We start from the raw sequence: 17067 nt of genomic DNA, 5'->3' as shown, positions 1-17067 counted from the left end.
CACATTTCAGCTCCTATTCTAGAATAAAGTGGAGGCAGAACATTCTCTCTGTAATTGTTTGGCTCTCAACAAGTGGGATTAGTTTCCTCAATCAATATCTGATGAACTCTGATTCTGTTTTGTCTAAAGCAGGCTTCTGTGAAAAGACAGCTTTTCTTCAAAATAATAAATCACTTTTACCATTTCACTTTTTCTTTAAATCCACTTATAGTTTTGAACTGGAATTGACCATAGTGATATTGAGACATCACAAGACCATCTGCCCATGAGCATTTAGGTAAAGAACATGTAGGAGTAAAGCCCACACCCAAAGACACTGATCTTGCTTCTGGGAGCCAAAGACAAATAAGTGGTTTCCAATGTTTTATAACTTCTAAGTACAGTCGGCCCTCCCTATCTGCAGGTTGCACATATGTGAACTCAACCAAGCACACATTCTAAAATATATTCAGGAAAAAAACAAAAAATACAACAATTAAAAATATAAATTAAAAAACAATACAAACCAACAACTTTTTAACATAGCACTTACATTGTATTAGGTAGTATAAGTAATCTAGAGATTTTTAAGTACACAGGACGATGTATATAGCTTATATGCAAATACTACCCTATGTTACCCTATGTTTTGTAAGAGACTTGAGCATCTGTGGATTTTGGTATTCTAGGGGGTTCCTGGAACCATCCCCAATGGATACCAAGGGAAGATTGTACTCTGTTTAGTCAATGCTTATGCAGAAGCATTATACCACAGGTGTTGACAAAGTCTGGAAACATAGATGAATACAATGTCCCCAAGAATATCAGAAATATGTAAAAAAAATATATTTCTATGTTTCCAAACACTATGCATTCCCTTTGCATGTAAAAGTGACACATTTGGAGTTACTTTGGTTAAAATAAGGCTGAGAGATCCCACAGATCTGTCAGTATGCTCCATTTCAGTCTCTACAATATTTGAAAACTGTTATTTAATATTTAACTACATTTTTACCTTTTACTATTCCCTTCATATCAAACTCCATGTTTTAAAACATAGTGTGTACCAAACCAAATTGTACCATGTAATAATTAATGCATTCTCCTAATTATATTATGCAAAAACATAATTGATTAAATGTTAATATGTAATAAATTTATATCCCCAAAATACATACAGTGGAAGTTTCTGATCCACCATAAATTATCTGAGATAATTTCTGTTACCCCAAAAATTAACATATCTGCAGCCAAAACCAAATTATGCCTTAGTTAGTCTGTACAATCTTATAATAGAAAAGTGTGCTCTTTCGGAGGAAGACTCTGAATTACAGATAGCTATTTAATGAACAATGCTACTTTTGTGGTTACATGTAACTCCAGGACTCAAGTTTGGGAATCACTGTTTTAGAGGTAGGTACTAATAGATTGCCAGGAATTGCACAATTACTACGAATTACATAATTAGCTGATGTCAATGAAATATTTTTTATTTCAGGCCTGGGTACCCTTGCCATGAATAAAGTAAGACAGGCTATGGCATGCCGGTAAAGAAGGTTAAAAAGATGAAGAAAGGAAAAGAGACTTATTTGGTGGGTAAGAGAAAAATTCAGAGTGTATCAGAGAAGTTGGGCACCTAGAGTTAGCATGAGAGTCACAGATGTCTTCAGCCTAGATGAGAAGACATCGTTAATAAAAGAGGAGGTGGCTGGGGGGTCTGCTGGAGAACTACTGTAGTATCAAAAAAAAAAAAAAATACCTTGGTTTCTCAAACAGATCCACTTATAAAACTTTCACACTACTGACTCTCATTTCTTAAATATTCTGTTTTTTCTAACATGTGAAAGCCATATGGAAAAAATAGTGATGCAGGCATAGATTATAGATATTGCAGGTTCAGTTCCAGACCATCACGATAAAGCAAATATCACTGTAAAGTGAGTCACAAGTTTTTTGGTTTTCCAGTGCAATAAAAGCTATATTTACACTATACTATAGTCTATTCACTGTGCAATAGCATTATGTCTAAAACAATGTCCATACCTTAATTAAAAATACTTTATTGATTAAAAATGCTAGCAATCACCTGATCCTTCAGCAAGTCACAATCCTTTTGCTGGTGTAGGGTATTGCCTCATGTTGATGGATACTGATTGATCAGGGTGATGATCGTCGAAAGTTGGGGTGTCTATGGCAATTTCTTAAAATGAGACAACAGTGAAGTTTGTCACATCAACTGACTCTTTCACAGCAGATTTCTCTGTAGCATGCGATGCTGTTTGAAAGCATTTTACCCACTATAGACCTTCCTTCAAATCTAAAGTCAGTCCCCTCAAATCCTGCCACTGCTTTATTGACTAAATTTATAAAATATTCTAAATTCTTATTATTTCAACAATGTTAATGACATGATTTTATAAAATATTCTAAATTATTTGTTATTTCAGCAATATTGACAACATCTTCATTAGGAGTCTATTCCATCAAAAACCACTTCTTTGCTTATTTATAAAAAGTAACTTCTCATCTGTTCAAGTTTTATCATGAGATTGTAACAATTAAGTCACATCTTCAGGCTGCACTTCTAATTCTAGTTCTGATTCTAATTCACTTGGTCTTTTTGCCATATCTGTTGTTACTTCTTCCACTGAAGTTTTGAAGCCCATCAAAGTCATCCATGAAGGTTGAAATCAACCAATCTTCTGTTAATGACACTTTGACCTCTTCCTATTAATCATGGATGTTCTTAGTGGTATCTAAAATAGGAACCCTTTCCAGAAGGCTTTTAATTTACTTTGCCCACATCAATCAGAGGAATCACTATCTATGGCAGCTATGACATTACAAAAGGTACATATTAAAAATTAAGACTTGAAAGTCAAAATTACTCTTAGATCCATGGAATAAAGAATGTATGTTGTGTTAGCATGCATGAAAAAGAAATTTATCTCCTGTACATCTTCATGGGAGGTTTTGAGTGACCAGGTGAATTGTCAATGAGCAGTAATATTTAGAAAGAAATTTTTTCTGAGCAGGTCTCAACAGTGGGCTTAAAATATTCAGTAAACCATGCTATAAACAGAAATGCTATAATTTAGGCTTTTTTGTTTCATATATAGAGCATGGGCAGAGTAAATTTGGCATAATTCTTAAGGGCATGAGAATTCAAAATGATAAATGAGCATTGGTTTGCAACTTAAATTTACCGGGTGCATTAACCCCTAATGAGAGATTCAGCCTCTCCTTTGAAACTTTGAAGGCAGGTGTTGACTTTTCCTGTCTATCAATAAAAGTACTAGAAGGCATCTTCTTCCAACGAAAGGTTGTTTTGTCTATATTGAAAATCTGTTTGGTGTAGCCACCTTCACCAATTATCTTAAATCAATCCTCTAGAGAATTTGCTGCAGCTTCTACAGCAACACTTGCTCACTCACCTTGCACTTTTATGCTATAGTGATGGCTTCTTTCCTTAAATCTCATGAATTAACTTCCGCCCAGGTAGGGGGCATAGTATCCAATAGTTTTTCCAATTCTTGGCCCCCTCCTTCCCCTCTGCCTCTAGTAGTCCCTGGTGTCTATTGTGGCCATCTTTATGACCAGCAGTACCCAAAGCTTAGCTTTCACTTATCAGTGAGAACATGCAGTATTTACTTTTCTGTTCCAGCATTAATTTGCTTAAGATAATGGCATTCAACTGTAACTATGTTGCTGCAAAGGACAGTATTTCATTCTTTTTCATGGCTACATACTATTCCATAGTGTATATGTACCATTTTCCTTTATCCAATCCACTATTGATAGACACCTAGGTTAATTCCGTGTCTTTGTTATCATGAACAGTGCTGTGATGCACATACAAGTGCATTTGTCCCTTGGAAAGAACAATTTATTTTCTTTGGACATGTACCCAGAAATGGAATTGCTGGGACAAATGGTACTTCTGATTTATTTGAGAAATCTCCAAATTGTTTTCTACAGTGGCTGAACTCATTTACATTCCCACCAACAGTGTAAATATTCATTTTCTCTGCAGCCTCATCAGTATCTTTTTTATTTATTTATTTATTTTTTAGTAATAGCCATTTTGGCCATTTTGACTGGTATGAGTGGTATCTCATTGTGTCTTTTGATTTGCATCCCTCTGATGATTAATGAAGTTAAGCATGTTTTTATATTGTTGGCCACTTGTATATCTTCTTTTGAGACATGTCTGTTCATGTCTTTTGCCCATTTTCAAATGAAGTTGTTTGTTTATTGCTTGTTGAATTGTTTGGGTTTCTTATAGATTCTTGGTATTAGACCTCTTTTGGATGCATAGTTTGTGAACATTTTGCCCCATTTGATAGATTGTCTGTTTACACTGATGATAGCTCCTTTTGCTGTGCAGAAGTTCCTTAGTTTAGTTAGGTTCTACTTGTCAATTTCTGTTTCTGTTGCAATTGCTTTTGAGGAATTTGTCATAAATTCTTACCCAAGGTTGATGTCCAGAACGTTTTTCCTAGGTTTTCTTCTAGCATTCCTGTAAGTTTGAAGCCTTATATTTAAATCTTTAATTCATGTTAATTTTGTATATGATGAAAGGTAGAGGTCCAATTTCCTCCTTTTGCATATGGCTAACCAGTTTTTCCAGCACGATTTATTGAAAAGGGAGTCCTTTCTCCTTGATTATTGTCAGTTTTGTTGATGATTAGATTGCTGTGGGTGTGTGGCTTTATTTCTGGGTTCTCTATTCTGTCCCATTGGTCTATGTATCTGTTTTTGTACCAATACCATGCTGTTTTGGTTACTATATTCTTATAGTATAGTTTGAAGTTGAAAAATGTAATGCCTCCAGCTTTGTTCTTTTTGCTTAGGATTGCTTTGGCTATTTGGACTCTTTATTGGTCCCACACAAATTTTAGAATATATTTTTCTAATTCTGTGAAAAATTATGTTGGTAGTTTGATAGGAATGGCATTGAATCTATAAATGGTTTTAGATAGTATGGCCATTTTAATAATATTGATTCCTCCACTCCATGAGCATGGAATGCTTTTCCATTTGTTTGTGTCATCTTTGATTTCTTTCTGCAGTGTTTTGTAGTTCTGTTTGCAAAGATCTTTCCCTTCCTTGGTTAGATGTAATCCTAGATTTTTTTTTTTTTGCAGCTATTGTAAATGGGATTGCATTCTTGATTTGGCCCTCAGTTTGAACATTATTGGTATATAGAAATTATACTGAATTTTGTACATTGGTTTTGTGTCCTGAAACTTTACTGAAGTCATTTATCAGTGTTAGGAGCCATTTGGTGGAATCTTAGGTTTTCTAGGGACATAATTACACCATCAGTGATGAGAGTTTGAATTCTTTTCCTATTTGGATGTCTTTTTATTTCTTTTTCTTGCCTTGCTCTGGCTAGAACTTTCAGTACTATGTTAAACAGAAGTGGTGAGAGTAGGCATCCTTGTTTTGTTCCCTTTTTAAATGGGAACACTTCCAGGTTTTGCCCGTTCACTATAATGGTGGCTGTGGGTTTGTCATAGATGGTTATTATTTGGAAACATATTTCTTCTACTCCTAGTTTATTGAGGTTTTTATCATGAAGAGATGTGGGATTTTACCAAAAGCTTTATCCACATCTATTGAGATTATTGTGGTTTTTTATTGAATTCTGCTTATGTGGTGAATCACAATTACTGATTTGTACATGAGGAGCCAAACTTGCATTTCAGGAATGAAGCCTATTTGATAATCATGATAATGGTGGATTAACTTTTGAAGCATTGCTGGATTCACTTTGCTAGTATTTTGTTGAGAATGTTTGTGTCTATATTGATCAGGAATATTGGCCTTCATTTTTTTTTCCCATGGGCCTGCAGTTTTCTTTTTTTGTGTCTTAACCAGGTTTTAGTATCAGAGTGATGCTTGATTTGTAGAGTGAGTTAAGGAGGAGTCCTTCCTCCTCAATTTTTTGGCATTGTTTCAGTAGAATCAGTACTAGCTCTTCTTTGTATGTCTGGTAGAATTTGGCTTTGAATGCATCTGATCCAGGACTTTTTTTGGTTGGTAGGTTTTTTATAACTGATTCAATTTAGGAACTCAATATTAGTCTGTTCAGGGTCTCAATTTCTTCCTGATTCAATCTTGAAAGGTTGTGTGTTTCTAGGAATTTATCTATTTCCTCTAGATTTTCTAGTTTATGTGCACAGTGGTATTCGTTATAGTCTCTGAGGATCTATTTTATTTCTGTGGGATCAGTTGTAGTGTCACTTTTCTTGTTTCTAGTTGTGTTTATTTGGATCTTCTTTTTTTCCTTGTTAATCTAGCTAGTGGTCCATCAATCTTGTTCATCCTTTCCAAGAACAAAATTTGGTTTCATTAATTCTTTGTATGGATTTTCGGGTCTCAATTTCTTTCAGCTCTGCTGTGATTTTAGTTACTTATTTTCTTCTGCTAGCTTTGGAATTTGTTTGTTCTTATGTGTGGTGTTAGATCATTAATTTAAGATCTTTCTAACTTTTTGAAATAGGCATTTAGCAATATAAATTTTCCTTCTAACACTCTTTTTGCTGCATTCTAGAGATTTTGGTATGTTGTGTTCCTTTTTTCATTTATTTCAAAGATTTTTTATTTCTGCCTTAATTTCATTGTTTACTCAAAAGTCATTCAGAAGCAAGTTGTTTAATTTCCATGTACTTGTATTGATTTGAGAGATCTTCTTTGCATTGATTTCTATTTTTGTTCTACTGTGGTCCAAGCATGTGATTGGTATGATTTCAATTTTTAAACTTATTGAGATTACTTTGTGGCCAAGCATGTGGTTGATCTTAGAGTATGTTCCATGTGCAGATAAGAATGTATATTCTGTGGTTGATGGAGTATTCTGTATATGTCTATTAGTTCCAATATGTTGAATTTAAGTTCAGAATTTGTCAGTTTTCTTTCTCAATAATCTGTCTCACCCTGTCAATGGGATGTTGAAGACTCCCACTGTTATTATCTAGTCTGGCTGTCTAAGTTTGTTTGTAGGTCTAGAAGTATTTGTTTTATGAATCTGTGTACTACAATGTTGGATGCATGTATATATAGGATAGTTAAATCTTGTTGAATTAAACTGTTTATCATGTAATAGTCTTTTTACCCTAAATCTTATGGTCTTTTGCTATAAGGGATTTAATAACATCTGGAAAATGTTTTTGAACTCACCTGGGGTTTGCTAACACTTGACTCTCTGGGATTATGGCTAATAGAATGGTGGCTGGATGCAAGAAAACTGGATGGTGTCTGCTTTGTCCTAAATGGATTATATGCATGAGAGATGGAAGGTGAGATGATGCAAGCTTAGGGCAGGCAGAGTCCAGCATATAAGGTAAGGTCATAAAAAATATCTTTCATGTGTAACTTGGCATGTTCCTAAACAGCAAGTACTAAGGTCTATGTGGGACATTTCTAACAGGTATTCTCTCACTGTTATAGCAATTTTCACACCTTTCCCAGTCCCATATAAACATCACTTTATAGCACTTGCATTCAATGTGATTTAATAGGAGAAGCAACTTATTCAAAACCAGTCTCCAACTGCAGAATAGTCCATTTACTTTGGAAGGATGAACAGTTAACTGTTTCAGAGGAATTTTCTTGCTCAGGCTTGTTACAGGATCTAATCATATATATGGCTTATAAATTCAATTTCCTAAGGCTGAAATGGCACTGAGATTCCCCTGAGGTTTCGTTCATTGGTTTGTTTTTACTGAAATCCATTGTGTGGTTCATGAGTGCCTAAAGTGAGTGAGAAGTCCCCACATTATTTGCAATTTGTATAACTGTGTCTGTCCACTAGATATTATAGCTTGAGGCAGGTAGTAACAGCAATCCATTGCTCAAAGACTTCTAGATTCACAAGGAATTTAGTTCTCCCAGCTTTTCCATGATCTCTGGGAGGTCAAACACAATCATTCTGGACTTGATCACAGACGTATCACATCAGAAATATGTATGTCAACAGTCCACTGCTCATTTTTATGGGTTTTCAGTTTCCATTCATGCACCTAGTCTGATGCTTACTCATATATTGCTAACTCATATTTTTCCAGATAGTTTTATACTGAGCCTTTTATTCAAATCTGTTATAGTACTGTGCTAAATATGACTCATAGCAGTTCATGACACAGCAAAAAGTCTGAAAGCATATTGCCTTAGGTTCAACTATCTTGCAACCTTCCAGCCCTACATAGCCATTGCTTTATAGCACTTTCATACCATGTAATTTAATAACATAAGTAACTTAATCAAACTCAGTCTCCAACTACAGAATAGTCAATTTGCTTGTGATAAATGAACAATTAACACCTTTAAAGATGCTTACTTGTCCAGGCTTGTTATAAGATCTAATTATGACATGCCTTATAAATTGAAGTTTACTACTTTGAATTGTAAGTTTTTATCACTTTCACAATATATGTGATATATTTTTTAAGACTTTGAAAGAAAACATTTCAAGAAAGCTAGGAATAAAATATAATTCATAATTTAAAAGATATTTCTTTAGGTTTGTATTTTAATATTTTTATAATCTAATACATATTTATAACGAAATATAATAGCACAAAAATCAAGTCTTTTCACCCAAATCCTTTTCTCTGAGTCTCATTCTTTAGAAGTTATGTTGGTTTTTACATCTTCTGCGGATATCACCATAATTCTAAAGGATATGTTTATAACTAAATTCTTTGGTGTATTGAGCAGGCTTCCCCAGAGAAAGAGCCAATCGGCTATATATATAAAGAGATTTATTGCAGGGAACTGGCTCATACAATTATGAAGGCGGACAAGTCCCAAGATGTGCAGAGTTGGCAAGCTGGGGCCCCAGAAGTGCTGATGGTGTAGTTCCAGTCTAAGGCCAGTACCCTCGAAACCCAGTACTATCCAGTGTTTCAGTGAGTCCAAAGCAGAAAAAAGATAATGTCCCAATCAAAAGCAATCGGGTAGAAGGAATTCTCTTTTACTCAGAGGAGTGTCAATCTTTTTGTTCTATTTAGACTTTTAACTGATTGGATAATGCCTAGATACATTAGGGAGAGCAACCCGCTTTCCTCAGCCTACAGATGTACATGTTAATGTCATCCAGTGACACCCTCACAGAAACACCCAGAATAATGTTTGACCAAGTATTTGGACATCGCATGGCCTAGTCAAGTCAACACAAAAAATTAACCGTCGCACTTAGTTTATCAACTTTATCCATTTACTTTTTCTATGTGCCAGTAATGATAACTATTGACCCTACTAAGAAAGAATCAATTCCCATATATAGCTCCTGTGTTCCTCCCTTTCCTCTCACTACTTAGGTATATCGATTACATTTTTAACTTTTAGTTCTTTGAGTAATTAACCCTATAAAGTTGCATACTTCAATTTTTTCTTGCTCTTTCAATATTAGCTACTTTTTGTTAACATCCTACTATGCACCACTACAATAATCCTTTCTCTGTACCTCCTGACACATCAGCTATATCATCAATTACATGGTCAAGGTTTACAACATTCACATCTTATTCTGGAAGTATAATTAAAATTTCAGTGCTTCACTTGTAAAATTTGAAACCAAGAAACAGCATTTACATCATTATAATTATATAATTACTCTTAATTATAAAACTAATTAATTGGATAGACCTATAGAAAAGATAACATTCACTAAGCCCCTACTGCTATTAGGACATTATACGCATCAAGATTAAATGGATTCTTTTTCTTTTTACTTCTTGAAGTGCCCAAATCATCCACAATTTTTATTTGTTATGTATTTTGGCCATGAGTTTCTTATATATTTGTTTCTTTAAATAGAATTTCTATTTACTCTTCACCTGTAAGAAAGTCACTATATTATTAAGAACTTCCAGTTTTTTAATCACATTATCTATTGGGCATATTATATTCTAGTTTCTGAAAGGTGGTTTGGTTTGTTTGTTTGTTTGTTTGTTTGTTTTGGAGACTGGGTCTCATTCTGGTAGCTCAGGCTGGAGTGCAGTGTTGCCATCTTGGCTCACTGCAGCCTCTAGTTCCCAGGCTCAAGCCATCCTCCCACCTCAGCCTCCTGAGTAGATGGGACTACAGGTTCATGCCACCATGCCCAGCTAATTTTCTGTATTTTTAGTAGAGATGGAGTTTTGCTATGTTACCTAGGCTGATATCGAACTCCTGGACTCAACCAATCTGCCCTCCTTGGCCTCATAGAGTGCTGGGATTACAGGCATGAGCCCCTATGCATAGCCTTGAAAGGTATTCTTAAAGGAAGCTTCTGATTTCCTGTTCTAAATTGGACTGATTGTACTCTAAAATTGCCTATACATCTGTCATCCTGAGATTTCTTTTTATTATACGAGAGTAATTCCTTTGTTTCCTGGTACTACCTACATACTCTTCCCTTTTCTTAGAATTCTTTTTTTTTTTCCTGCTCCTGGAATAACACTGAATTTCTTCCTGCCCGTACCTGAGGAAAAGTTAAAAGTAGAAAGAATTTCTGAATTTGTTACATCATGGAACATTTTTATTATCCTCTTATCTTTGATTTTTGGCTCTGTATTGAATTTTAGATGCAAAATCAATCCATCAGAACTTTCAGCATATTATATCATTGATAAAAAAGATCTGATGTTAATCTGGTTATTATTTTTAGTACATACTTGCTTTTATGCCTGGAAGTTTTAATTTTTATTTATCCTTCTTGTTGAGAAATGTCACAGAAATATATCTGTGTTTTTAAAATATATTCAATCTTATTGACCTCGGTAGACACTTTCGATCTGAAAAGATGTGTCTTTCCTCAAATTTAACAAATATTCTTGTATTTCTTATTTCTTCTCTTCTACTGTTTCCTCTTTTTAGATTCATGTTAAACTTCCCAGATTAATACTTATTGTCTCTGGAACCTGTTATTATATTTTCTATCTTTTCTTTATCTCCTGAAAAATACCTTGATTTTATTTTTGAAAATTTCTATTGATTTTTCATAGTCACATTTTTTGTTAGTCTCTAATCCTTTTTTATAAAATTGTTTTGGCTTTATGGGTATGTCAGCATCACAAACATCTCTAAAGATATAAATTATAATTCAAGAAGTAGCTTTGTCTTTGGTTGGTTGGTTTTCAACTCCCTGTGTTATTTGTGCTTCTTCCTGGTTTCAGCTTTCTACTTTTCTTTATCTTGGTCATTGCCCTTTGTGTTGTATTTCTTAAATATCTAGCGATACCTAGGTATGGTTCATATTTTAAAATAAAACACCATTGATATGTTTTGGCTCTGTCCCCACACAAATGTCATCTCAAATTGTAATCTCCATGTGTTGAGGGAGGGACCTGGTGGGAGGTGATTGGATCATGGGGGGTGGTTTCCCCCATGCTGTTCTCATGATAGTGAGTTCTCATTGAGAGCTGATGGTTTTAAAGTGTGGCATTTCCCCCTTGCTCGCTCGCTCTCTCCTGCTGCCAAGTAAGACATGCCTTGCTTTCCCTTCACCTTCCACCATGATTGTAAGCTTCTTGAGGCCTCTTCAGCCATACAGAACTGTGAGCCAATTAAATCTTTTTTTTTTTTTTTGGAGGGGTGCGGGCAGAGACAGAGTCTCACTTTGTCTCCCAGGCTGGAGTGCAGTGGTGTGATCTCAGCTCACTGCAACCTCCACCTCCCGGGTTCAAGCAATTCTCCTGCCTCAGCCTCCTGAGTAGCTGGGACTACAGGCGCCCACCACCACGCCTGGCTAATTTTTGTATTTTTAGTAGAGACAGGGTTTCACCATATTGACCAGACTGGTCTCGAACTACTGGTCTCAAACTCCTGACCTTGTGATCCGCCCTCCTTGCCTCCCAAAGTGCTGGGATTACAGGTGTGAGCCACCGTGCTCTACCTAGACCTTTTCTTTATAAATTACCCAGTCTCAGGTAGTTTTTATAGTAGTGTGAAAACAGACTAATACAACCATATTGATTAATATATGTAGATAACATAGGTCTCTTCTGCTTTCCTGCAAGTTTATTTTTCCCAAACATCACTCTCACCTAATGAAAGTTAACTGCACTCACTACTTTGTAAGCTGACATGTCAGCTAGATAATTCATACTAGGTTCTAAGATTTGGGAGCAGACATATTGACTAGGATTCCCCTAAAAGGTGAAAATAGAAAATATTTTACTCTTGTGACAGCAATTTCAATACTTAGAGCTCTGGCTGTGCCCAGGCAGATCACTCAATCTCTTTGGAGAGCAGTCTTTTTTTTATATAACCTCTGTCTTTTCCTCTCAACCTCGTACTATGTTAAACTAAAATATATGATATAATGTAACACTTTGGTTTAAAAGCCTTCTATTCACTTAAATATTTACATTGTTATGATTCCAAATATGCCTATTCTTTCTCTTTTACAGGTTCCCCTTTCCTTGGGTATATACACAGGGCCCACAGATTTAAACTGGTACATGCACATACAAGTACACAAAGGATTTTAATTATAAATTCAAAGAAACATGACCTAGTTTCCTACTAATTCATATCTGTCAAGAATGCAATTCTTTTTTTTTTTTATTTTTATTTTTTGAGATGGAATGTCACTTTGTCACCCAGGCTGGAGTGTAATAGCATGATCACGGCTCACTGCAACTGCAGTCGCAACCTCTGCCCACTGGGTTCAAGAAATTCTCCTGCCTCAGTCTCCCAAGTAGCTAGGAACACAGGCACCCCCCACCATGCCTGGCTAATTTTTTGTATTTTTAGTAGAGAGGGCGTTTCACCATATTGGCCAGGGTAGTCTCAAACTCCTGACCTCAGGTGATCCACATGCCTTGGCCTCCTAAAGTGCTTGGATTACAGGTATGAGCCACTGCTTCTGGCCAAGAATGCAATTCTTAACTTGTATGTTACGGAACTATTCAAAATACTTACAAACCCTAAATCCTCAAAAATCTTTAGAAAGGTAAAGATTTCACACACATACACACACACACACACACAAACACACACACACAGAAAGTAAAAGATCTTTAGAAAAAAAAAATACAAAACCAAATTAAGAGAAAAACCCATGCACACTAGTCCATAATTTTGTTTTAAGCTGAAAGCAGTATCAAAAAATTGTTTCCTCGCCAGCATGAAAACAGTAAGTCACTTTACTAGTTTTTATTATTGTTGGTACAGATAGCACGACTGAGATGAAAAACTAGGCAAAATCAGCATAAACTTCAAACATTTTTATTCTGAAAACTGATAAATTGACAATGTCAGCCCCTTCAGAGAAGTACTCAGTGTTACCAAACTGAGCACATACAGCTTGACTAGAGGAGCAGCAAGGACAAGCAATATCTGCATTAGGCATGGGTCTGCGGGCTTTGAAGAGGACTTTTAACTTGCCTGATATTTTCCTTACGTAATGTCTTATAGCCCCAGTGAACTTTCCAGGGCAGCTTGTCACCACCTGCCTCAGTCTGAGCATGTAAGGTGCAGAAATGAATTGACCATTCCAGGCACAGATTTTTTTCTATCCGGTGCTTGAAAGATGAGGCACAGAGAAATCTCTCTCAGCTCTGAAAGTCTGTGTATCTATATTGAAAAGCTGTTGCTCAAAACCAAGTGTTTAACTGGGAAAAAAGCAAAGGAAAGAATAGCAACATATTACACAATTCCATATTGTACAAAGTGAATATCTTCAAATCCAAGCCATAATCCTAATCAATTCTACTCATTCTTTAGACATTTATTTAACACCTATTATTTGCAAAGCACTAGGGAAGGCATGGAGGGTGTGAAGGTGATTAACATACTGTTCCTATCCTCAAAAAGTTTATAATAAATAGAAGCTATAAAATAAAAGTCATTCCTACCCATAAATAGGGACTGCATGTGGTGAATATCAGGTACATGAAAAAGGCTATGTATCAAGATTTGTTATTATCAAAGTTTGGTGTAGATTTCCTGGGTGGGTGGGAATAATGGGAGTGAATGAGACCTAGAGACAGAAAAAGGCTAGTCCTAATAAAGAGGAATTCATGAAATCAGAAGAAAGGTAAGCTCTTGGGACAAAATTACATAGCTCAAAGGCAAGAAAAAGGCACTAACAGTATTAAAGATTCACCTATATGCTCAGCGTTAAGCACATTATTTTCTTAGATGGAAATTCTGTTATAAAGTCAAAAAAGTGCAATAGAAGGTACCATTACTATAGGTAATTAATTACCAACCCCATATTTCGGTCAAAATAGGAGTAACAGGAACAAAGAAGAAATACAGCATCGTTTAAGGACTGAGAATGGAAAGCAACCTAAGTAGCTGCTGAAAGACTATTTGATACAAAGGTGAAGTATTGTGTGAAACTGAACATGGAAAGAAAAATCTTTAGACAACAGGCTGACTGGCTGCTACGTCTGGTATGGTAGGTGAGGCAAGAATGATGTCTTAGAAGTGTATAGCCTCTTTACTCTTAAACAAAAGAAGGTATCTATTTATTCAGTCTGCTGGATCTCAAGATGAAGGCTCTAAATGCACCCCTCTGTTACCATCTAATTTTCTGGGAGAAGAGAGTATGCTGATGACTTAGGGGACATTTGAAATAGCAAAGATAAGGATAGGCTAGGGCAAAGACAAGGAATGCCTCTGGGAGTGTGCAGAGATGGGAAAATTTACTTCCAATTAATAGCATCAGTGAATGCTGTAAGTTTAGGGGGCATTTGAGCTGGACCTTAAAGCCTGAGTTGGATTTCACAAGCAGAAGGGGAAATGGTAACAGGTAAACATAGAGCATATTTGAGGAGCAATGAGGAGTTTTATTGACTCCAGCAGGGTCACTTTGAGAAAGTGGAAAGAGATGAAGTGATCATTTTATAGGGAACATTTTCTTCCTCTTCTACTTTTTGAGAACTCGGCTCCCTGTGTTACTTGTTCTTCTTCCTGGTTTCAGCTTTCTATTTTTCTTTATCTTGGTGATTTCCTTTTGTATTGTTTCTATTTCTTCAATATCTAGTGATACTTAGGTATTAGTTAATATTTTAAAATAAAACACCGTTGATACGGTTTGGCTCTGTGTCCCCACGCAAATCTCATTTCAAATTGTAAACTCCATGTCTTAAGGGAGGGACCTGTTGGGAGGTGATTGGATCATGGGGGTGGTTCCCCCATGCTGTTAATATATGCTAAGTGTTTACATACATTAACTAATTTAATCTTCACAACAAGTATAAATAACTCATATGATTGTGCCCATTTTGCAAAGTGCAAACTCAATCTCAGAGAGACTATGTAACTCACCCCAGGTTACCCATCTGGTAAGGAGTGAGTTCAGACACAAATCCAAGAAAAGAAACAAATTAAGGAAGAAAGTTTGAAACCTACTGCAATCATCCAAGAAATACATCATTAGGGAAGGCTTGAGTTAATACTTTAGAGGTGCAAATGTGAAATATTTGTCTGGGAGACTTAGCAAAGCAGAATGTGTAGAGCTTGGTGACTGATTAGATGAAGAAATGGAGATGGTAAGCAAAATAAAATAAAGGAGAGTTGGTAGCTAACAAGATTGAGATTTTCAAATCATACTGCGTGCATGCACATAAACATAAACATACACATAAACACACACACACCACAATTCTGCAAATAATCTATAGAGCGCCACCTAATAAGGAAAAAAAGGAATTTAGTCTCTATAAAAGAAGAATTTGTATTCCATGAATCAGCTTTATCATGTACTGAATGTCTCTAAAAGTAAATACATATAATAAAAGCTCATTATACTCCTGGACTATAACATAGATGAAAGTTCTGCCTTCATCATTAACAATGTTGTAAACCAAATTCCCACCAGCCTAAGCAGTATAATATATAATGATAAATAGGAAATGATTTCTATTTAAAGGTTAAGAGTTTCCTTTGTTTTTATTTGTGCCTGTTTTCATAAAATGGGATGTAAATAAAATGAAGTATTATATCATAGCTATAATCTTACCAATGTTGTCTAATAGGCAGAGGTATAAAAGGAAGATGGCAGCTATTATCTTATTGCCATGCCAATCCAATACCATTGATACCTGGGTGCTGGAAAATTTAGAGAGTTAGTAGACATATGTAAATATTTGTGAGACGAGCAAATAATCAAATTAGCCATTTAAGAACTTTGACCACATAGTCATTGCCATAATGCCTGAGTATAGCAGACATTATGGCAATTAACTGAAGCTCAATACTAAGAACACAATAAGGGATGAATGAAGGAAAGGAAAAGTCTGGTTAAAGGGAAGATTATGCTTATCTATATGGATATCTGTGTTTAATAAGGAGAACAACAGCCACCAGATATCGTGATTTGCTGGATAGTGAAAAGTCACAGGACTAAAATAGCTTTCCTAATGGCCTGCTAACAAAAAATGACCCTAATGAATTTCTTTCTTAAAGGTTTTTTTTTGTTTTAGGTTTAATTAGAAACTCATTTAAACAAATAGTGCAAAGAAGGCTTTATACATCATGCTAAAAACTCTGGAGGAAATAATTGAGGCACTGTGATTGGGTATAGAAACACTTCAGATACAGTAGTATACGAATATCTCTCTGAGGAGAAGTCTTCTGAGCTAAGATCTAAGAACAGTAAGATGGAGGTTACCATGCGACAAGAGGAAGGAAAGCATCCCAGGCAGAAGAGAACACAGGAAACACAAGCTTCTCATTAGGAAGAACAAAAGAAAATCTGAACACAGTGTTTGGGGTAGATCAGGAAGCTAACAATGGAAAGATAGCTCTAGAATATATCATGGAGGGCCTGCCTGGCCAATAATTACTTGTTTTACCTTCTGCTTGGCTTGAACCTTAATGTGTAGCCATGCCTTTAGGCTCTAATATTCCCCAAGTATTTTTGCTTGCTTTCAATCTCTAACTATTGACCCCAGTGCATCTTCTCAGGCTCCCAACCTTACTAGGTCTCCCATTGTGACTCAGTATTTCAGGCCCTGCGCTGAACTATTTATGGCCAACTCAACATTACCACCACTCTTTTCTAAAATTTTCTCTGCATTTCAGAGGGAAAGCTAGAAACCGCATTTCCCAGAACACCCTTCCCTCCATGTTCCCCATTAGATC

Source organism: Macaca mulatta, chromosome 5, assembly GCF_049350105.2.
Source record: "Macaca mulatta isolate MMU2019108-1 chromosome 5, T2T-MMU8v2.0, whole genome shotgun sequence".
NCBI lineage: Eukaryota > Metazoa > Chordata > Mammalia > Primates > Cercopithecidae > Macaca > Macaca mulatta.
Note: the sequence above shows the minus strand (reverse complement) of the source record.